Source organism: Oncorhynchus kisutch, linkage group LG29 (assembly GCF_002021735.2).
Source record: "Oncorhynchus kisutch isolate 150728-3 linkage group LG29, Okis_V2, whole genome shotgun sequence".
Taxonomy (NCBI): domain Eukaryota; kingdom Metazoa; phylum Chordata; class Actinopteri; order Salmoniformes; family Salmonidae; genus Oncorhynchus; species Oncorhynchus kisutch.
Genome location: NC_034202.2, coordinates 11,283,968 through 11,292,616, shown reverse-complemented (window position 1 = coordinate 11,292,616; position 8,649 = coordinate 11,283,968). Strand labels below are relative to the sequence as shown.

Below are 8,649 nucleotides of genomic sequence, written 5' to 3'. Positions count from 1 at the left end.
GAGGATGGGTAAAGGGAAGGTGCCTGGGATGGATGGTCTACCAGCCGAGTTTTACCTCAAGTTTTGGGGTGTACTTGGACCGGTGGTACTCGAAGTCTTGAAGGCCATCCTTGAGACAGGGGTCCCAGGGGGATCAATGACTGTTGGTGTGCTGTCACTTCTGTACAAGAAGGGGGACGCAACAGACCTTGGCAACTGGCGGCCATTGACCATGCTGTGTGTAGACTATAAGTTGCTTGCAAAGGTCTTAGCGGATCGGTTGCGCACAGCCCTTCCCTACGTCGTCCACGAGGATCAGACGTGCGGGGTAGAGGGACGCTCTATTAGATGGAACCTTCAGTTGATCAGGGATTCCATCGCTTGGGTTGAAGATAGAGGTCTGCCTTTAATGGTAGCAGCGCTAGATCAGGCGAAAGCCTTTGATCGTGTGAATAGATCCTTTCTATTCAGGGTGTTAGTTAGATTAGGATTTGGGGAGAAGTATATAGGACGGATCCGTACTTTATATGTCGGAGCGGGGTGTCGAGTTAGCGTAAACGGTCACTTGGGTGACGTTTTTGACCTCGAGTCTGGGGTCAGGCAGGGGTGCCCACTCTCGGCACTCCTCTTTGTTCTGTACATGGAGCCTCTGGGGGCTGCTATTAGGGCAGACACAGGGGTGGAGGGCTTGTTGATACCTGTAAGCGGTGGGCTGCGTGTTAAGATGACGCAGTACGCCGACGACACTTCCTTGCTGCTATGCAAGGACTCGTGCCTGACAAGGTCCCTTGCCATAATTGGGGATTTCACCCGAGCATCGGGGGCAGTTCTGAATCATGCAAAGTCTTCCGTTAAGTTTTTCAGAAGATGGCGCGATAGGACGGATGTGCCCGGGGGGCTATCTCTCTGTGAGGGGGCCCTGAGGATTCTCGGGGTCCATTTTGAGACCTCCGGCTCAGCGACGCTGAACTGGAACATGGGTATCGCAGTGGTACAGAGGAAGCTAACAATGTGGAAGGCTAGGTCTTTGTCTTTTATAGGTAAGGTCCTGGTCCTAAAGGTGGATGTATTGCCATCTCTGTTGTATTTGGCATACATCTACCCATTGCCGGCTAGTCTGAGGAGGCCTCTAGTGAGGCTTGTGTTTCAGTTCATGTGGGGTGGCAGGTACGAGTGGGTCGCCAGGGCGCGCATGCTCTGTCCCATCGGGGAGGGAGGTAGGGGGGTACCAAACATCCCCCTCAAGCTGGACACAATTTTTGTGTCCTTTGTATTGACGGAGATGGCTCATCCGGTGATACACCCGTCCGGTTACCTCCTGCGGGTGTTCTTCTCGTACCAAGCGAGAAGCGTAATGGTGTGGTCTAACACGGGTCCTCGGGCGGAACAGCTGCCGTGGCACTTTGGCCATGCGGCCAAGTGGCTGCGTGCGCACCCCGAGGTTGAAGTTGCCCGAGTAGGTTTAGACCACAGGCACCTGTACGAGGAGGTCAGGCAGGCAGGGAGTCCTGCGCCTGTAGCGGGCATCTCGGAAGTGGTCTGGGAGGGAGTGCAGGCGCGGGGCCTGGACAACAGGCTCAAGGACCTGAATTGGTTGAGCCTCCACAAGTGCTTGCCGGTACGGTCCACCATGTACCGGCATAGCTTGGCACGATCCCCCACCTGCCCAAGATTGGCTTGTGGCAGGGAGGAGACTGTGCGCCATGCCTTTTGGGACTGTGCCTTTGCCGGAGTGGTATGGGCTAGGGCACGGGTGTTAATAGGTTTGGTAAGGGGTGATTTTGTAGTGACGTGGGCTAGGGTAGAGAGAGGTGTAGGGAGAGCGAGGGGAACAGATAGGGATAGGTTTCTGCTCTGGCTTCTCATGAGCCTCTTTAAACGGGGGCTGTGGGAAGCCAGGCAGAATTTGGTAAAGACAGGGAGAGATTGGGGAGTTTAAGGGATAGTGAGGAGGGTGGAAGGTGAGTTAAGAGGGAGGATGAAGAGGGAGGAGGTGAAGTGGGGGAAACATGCGGCACGGGAGAGGTGGAAAGGGGGTTTAGGGCTGGGGGTGTTAGATTGAGATTTATAAGGGGATAGATTAGGGAAGGAGAAGATAGGGAAAGGTATTGGTTAGGAATGACGGGGAGGGATTATGCTCCCCTGAGATTTTATTTTGGTATACCTTGTGATTATTGAGTTTAAAATACCATGGTTGAATTTTTTGAATAAGAATTTGATTTGTATAATAAGAATGGTATTTGAACGTAATAAATTATTTTTCAAAAAAAAAAAACATATTAAATGGATTTTTCGAACAGGGAGTTGGAAATGGGGCCTGCTCCGTCCGCTCCACGCATCGACCCGGTATTGCAGTACCTCCGGGAACGGTGCAACACTTTTCTCCCGTTGTCAAGGAAAAATACTCATTCACAAAGCTATGTAAACAGCTAGCTTAGCTTAGCCTAGCTAGCTAGCTAGCTAGCAGAAGAAGAGAAGGGAAGAAACATTCAAACTGAAAAAAGGGGCGAAGCGCCCTTCAATGGGGTCCCCCGTTTCCCAACATTTTAAGGATCACCACTTTATTTTAAGAATGTGAAATGTCAGAATAATATCAGAGAGAATGATTTATTTAAGCTTTTATTTCTTTCATCACATTCCCAGTGGGTCAGAGGTTTACATACACTCAATTAGTATTTCGTAGCATTGCCTTTGAATTGTTTAACTTTGGTCAAAGGTTTCAGGTAGCCTTCCACAAGCTTCCCACAATGAGTTTGGTGAATTTTGGCCAATTCCTCCTGACAGAGCTGGTGTAACTGAGCTGGCCTCCTTGATCGCACACACTTTTTCAGTTCTGCTCACAAAAATGCTATAGGATTGAGGTCAGGGCTTTGTGATGGCCACTCCAATACCTTGACTTTGTCCTGAAGCCATTTTGCAACAACTTAGGAAATATGCTAGGGGTCATTGTCCATTTGGAAGACCCAATTGCAACCAAGCTTTAACTGATGTCTTGAGATGTTGCTTCAATATATCCACATACATTTCCTGACTCATGATGCCTTCTATTTTGTGAAGTGCACCAGTCTCTCCTGCAGCAAAGCACCCACACAACATGATGCTGCCACACCCTGTGCTTCACAGTTTGGATGGTGTTCTTCGGCTTGCAAGCATCCCTCTTTTCCCTCCAAAACATGACAATGGTCATTATGGCCAAACAGTTATGTTCTTGTTTCATCAGACCAATAGGACATTTCTCCAAAAAATACAATATTTGTCCCCATGTGCAGTTGCAAACTGTAGTCTGGCTTTTTATGGTGGTTTTGGATCAGTGGCTTCTTCCTTGCTGAGAGGCCTTTCAGGTTATCTTGATATAGGACTCGTTTTACTGTGGATATAGATACTTTTGTACCTGTTTACTCCAGCATCTTCACAAGGTCCTTTGCTGTTGTTCTGGGATTGATTTACACTTCTCGCACCAAAGTACGTTCATCTCTAGGAGACAGAACACGTCTCCTTCCTGAGCTGTATGACAGCTGCAAGTGTTTATACTTGTTTACTATTGTTTGTACAGATGAACGTGGTACCTTAAGGCATTTGGAAATTGCTCCTAAGGATGAACCAGACTTTTGGACGTCTACAATTCTTTTCTGAGGTCTTGGCTGATTTATTTTGATTTTCCCATGATGTCAAGCAACGAGGCACTGAGTTTAAAGGTAGGTATTGAAATACATCTACAGGTACACCTCCAATTAACTCAAATTATGTCAATTAGCCTATCAGAAGCTTCTAAAGCCATGACATAATTTTCTGGAATTTTCCAGGCTGTTTAAAGGCACAGTCAACTTAGTGTATGTAAACTTCTGACCCCCTGTAATTGTGATACAGTGAAATAATCTGTCTGTAAACAATTGTTGGAAACATTACTTGTGTCATGCACAAAGTAGATGTCCTAACTGACTTGCCAAAACTATAGTTTGTTAACAAGAAATTTGTGGAGTGGGTGAAAAACAAGTTTTAATGACTCCAACCTAAGTGTATGTAAACTTCCAACTTCAACTGTAAATATATATTTTTAACCTTAATTTAACTAGGCAAGTCAGTTGGATAAGAACACATTCTTATTTACCATGACGGCCTACCCCAGCCAAACCCGGACAACGCTGGGCCAAGTTCACCGCCTATTGGACTCCCAATCACGGCCAGATGTGTTGCAGCCTGGATTCAAACCAGGTACTGCAGTGATGCCTCTTACACTGAGATGCAGTGTCATAGACCCCTGCACTACCATAAATATAAGTTGAATCTCCTCCTGCCAGCAGAGGTACATCTGCATACAGTCTATGTCACTTCTTCCCTTCCTTTGACTGGGTCATGCTGTTCTCTAGCTGCTTGTAGTTGGGTCTTCTTCCTGTCCTTCTTCCGCGTCTTCTTATTCTTCCTTGTTTCAGTGTAACCAGAGTCCTGTTGGGGAACCGGAGGAGTCCTTAGGTCATATTGACCAGGCTCATTCACGATAGATGCAAAGTGTTTTGAAACAAGACGACGACAGGCCAGCCCCATAATTAAGTTACAATTGTGCTAAAATAATCTATGCTAATAATCTCCATAGAGATATCATTGGGTGTTCGCTATCTTTTCGACATGCAGCTTAGCTTCCCTTGCTGTGTTATGTATCTGGCTAAGTGAGTGCCTAGCTGTTGTTTTTTTGTTTTACAATATTATACCATTGTAATGATGTTTTATGTATACATAACTTGTGTCTTGGTATGTTAGACATTTTGTGGCACTTTTCTTGTGAAGTAGATTCTGCAAGTAATTTGTTGTACTGGCTAGCTACGCCAGATTGTTAGAGTGTGATGGTAACTAAATGAGTGATGATATTCTTTTTTTGTATTCATTTGTATATGTGTGAATGTATGCAGAATATTTTCTAAAACATTTTATTTACAGTTTTACAAAACATGATCTCGGAAAATATTCAAAACGGTACTCCTGCTCCCAACGTCTTTATTGGGAGTTGTAAGCTGTCTGCCAAAATGTGTACTTACACATATTGTGAGGGCAGAACAGTCGTGATGGTGGGTTATTGGGAGAATCCAGGTCTGATCATTTTGTTGCAGATTTGGATGAGGGCCTGTAGCTGGTCGTTTGTGTTGTTGGGTGGTTTTTGGCTGTTCACAGTTCTTGGCATGCCTCCCCACTGACTGCCTGGTGGCCCCCTATTATGACTTGGCGATTGAATAGGGTATGTTGGGAGAGATGAAGGCGGTTCAGAGGGTCCGGTGGGTTTGGACTGAGGCTGGCTGGTTGGCTGCTGTGTTGGATCAGGGGAAGTAGGGGGTACGGTAGAGAGGTCAAGAGCAGTTGTTGGTGGGAGTGGGAGATCAATAACGGGCAAGGAGGAGTGATCAGAGAAAGTAATGCACTAGGGACGGGGAAGGGGATGGTATGGTGAGGGGTCTAGGAGGGGGAGATGGTTTCTCGGATGGGATAGAGTGTTTTCCAGGTTGTGTTTGCTGGCGTCGGGGTTTGGGTTCTGGGGTGGTCTTCTTGACTGGTCTCTTGTTGGTCCATTGTTTGTCTGGTCTTTTCCGTTTGGTAATTTTTGTCCAGTTTGGGTCGTTGTCTAAGAATGAGTTCTGAGGCGAGTGGTTCTTCCGGCTGTATGGTCACTCTCGAAACCAGCTCCCTTGGACCAGGTGTTTGGTGTGGGTGGAGGTCATGTGTTAATGAGCCACAACAATACCAAGCCCCCAGAAAATATTTTTGGCTCTCCAAAATTACAATATGGTACTGAATTAAAGTAAATTAGAGGCAGTAAATTACTGTAGATTTACAGACAACATGGCACTGTGTTTTCGGGGGTACTAAATTACAGCAAATTACTGTCCAGTATATTACTGCAGATTTACAGGAAAATGTGTAAAGCATAGTATGGTACTGTATTCTGTGGGACACAGCATTCTGAGTAATGGGTGCAACAAATATAGCCTCTTACAAGGCACGTCTTAAAATGTTGATGAGCCAGTGATCCTTTTGCCACCCACAACATTTTCTCACAGTGCATCATAATTCACAGTATGCTACTGCAATTATACAGCAAAACAGTTAATACAGTACTTTATTGTAGAATTATACAGTGTGGGTTCTGTCTCCTCTTATTCAGAACCATGGGTTTATCAAGTGAGAAGTCTTTCAATTAAATACAAAGAATACACTGTTCAGACTGACCACTTGATGATGTGTTCGGCAACAATCTGTCCTTCTAATCATAATGGATGCATCCAAAATAGGACATTATTCCCACTACTTTTGATCAGGGTCTATCTCTATTCCCAACGTAGTGCACTACTATTAGTGTACTATATAGGGAATAGGCTGCCATTTCACACTAAGAACAACCCAGCGCTGGGTAAATGGGAGGACAGAACACAAGTTGGGTTATTTTTGACCGAGACAGTTGGGTCACTTAGTTGGCATACTGAGATATGATCCACTTGGTCAGATCAGAAGACTGGAGGCGAGGCTTAGTAAGCTTGTGGTTTTCAGATCGTTTTTTTGTTGTTGAGTAAATGTCATTCCGTTTCATCTGTTCCGTTGTATTGTCAATATGTTAAGATTCTGAAATGTTTTTTTCCTTTGTCATGCTACGTAGCCCATTCAAGTAAAATGTGTCCTCGAATAACTTGAATATTATCAAATTAACTTTGAATTGACCAATTGTACGACTCGTTGTCACTTACCACATTGTAATTCATTTGACATTTACAAGTCCAAATATAACAAATATAAACAGTTTCCAGCCTCAATAGTCATTTACAGCATTAACAATGTCTACACTGTATTTCTAATCAATTTGTGATTTTCTTTCAAAAACGAGCACATTTCTAAGTATCTCGAAACTTTTGAACGCTAGTGTATGTAATCTCTTAACCTCCTGGGTTTGTTTGTGTTATGTAGCCCTTATGATGGAACCTTTAAGTACGTTCTTACCTCGAATATCACAAAAGAAAATTGAAGCTACCAATCGAATGACTCGCCAACATTAGCAAAAAAACAACATTTGTAAGCTCATTTGTCTCTATTGTACTCAGGTAGCACCATTGTGGATCCAAGTACAGTGTTCAAAAGCACAAAACAACTCCAGATTTCATCAAGGTTTCCTGAATAATCTCGGCAACCTTCCTCCTCACATCTACACTGTATATACAAAACTATGTGGACACCCCTTCAAATTAGTAGATTTGCTGACTGGTGTATAAAATTGAGCCACCGCCATGCAATCTCCATAGACAAACATTGGCAGTAGAATGGCCTTACTGAAGAGCTCAGTGACTTTCAACATGGCACCCTCAGGATGCCACCTTTCCAACAAGTCAGTTCATCAAATTTCAAGCCCTGCTAGAGCTGCCCCAATCAAGTGTAAGTGCTGTTATTGTGAAGTGGAAATGTCTAGGCTCAACCTCAAAATGGTAGGCCACACTCACTACCAAGTTCCAAACTGCCTTTGGAAGCAATGTCAGCACAAGACTTGTTCGTCTTGAGCTTCGTGTAATGGGTTTTCATGGCCGAGCAGCCACACACAAGTCGAAGATCACCATGCACAATGCCAAGCGTTGGCTGGAGTGGTGTGAAGTTTGACACCATTGGACTCTAGAGCAGTGGAGTGATGAATCACGCTTCAACATCTGGCAGACCGACGGATGAATCTGGGTTTGGTGAATGCCAGGAGAATGCTACCTGCCGCCAATGCATAGTGCCAATTGTAAAGTTTGGTGGAAGAGGAATAATGATCTGGGGCTGTTTTTCATGGTTCGGGCTAGGCCCTTTAGTTCTAGTGAAGAGAAATCTTAACACTACAGCATACAATGACATTCTAGTCGATTCTGTGCTTCCAACTTTGTGGCATCAGTTTGGGGAAAGCCCTTATGTATGGACCCATAAAGCGAGATCCATACATAAATGGTTTGTCGAGATCGGTGTGGATGAAATTGACTGGCTTGCACGGAACCCTAACCTCAACTCTATCGAACATCTTTCGGATGACTGCAAGCCAGTTCTAATCGCCCAACATCAGTGCCCGACCTCAGTAATGCTCTTGTGGCTGAATAGAAGCAAGTCCCCACTGCAATGTTCCAACATCTAGTGGAAAGCCTTCCCAGAAGAGTGGAGGCTGTTGTAGCAGCATAGGGGAGATAAACTCCATATTAATGCCCATGATTTTGTAATGAGATGTTTGACAAGCACGTGTCCACAAACTTTTGGTCATGTAGTGTATATGTAAAACCAAATGAATAAGTCATGCGGCCGACAAAGTGAATGCATCTATACTTCAGCGCCGCTAACAAATGTAATCTCTGGGACGGAAAATGCTTAAAACAGGGTTTGAGGCACACTCAATCTGAGAGGCAAATCAATATGAGATGAAGGAAGCCTATATTATGGGGCCTAATGCCATACTCAGGTAATAGTTTGGAGTGATATCATGTGGTGTAAAGGGTGAGAGCTGTAATGTATGCAACACATGAAAGAAATGACAGAATATTGAATCAAAGTATCAAAGGGCCTGTAGTGATGCGTACCATAAATCAGACTTTTACCTCCTAGACAGAAATTACCCTCATGAGGCATGACCATTGATGATGCCAAATGTAATGCATTTTATTTATTGATGATAAATGTGTAATT

The 8,649-nt window shown here is 44.6% G+C and overlaps 1 non-coding gene across 1 annotated transcript; it reads left to right on the top strand.

Annotated features, from left to right (window-relative positions):
* The first annotated feature begins 2,177 nt into the window (after window positions 1-2,177).
* LOC116358326 (U2 spliceosomal RNA) lies at window positions 2,178-2,359 on the top strand. Its single transcript, XR_004206225.1, has one exon. It is a non-coding gene; the product is annotated as a U2 spliceosomal RNA (small nuclear RNA).
* The last annotated feature ends 6,290 nt before the right edge of the window (window positions 2,360-8,649 follow it).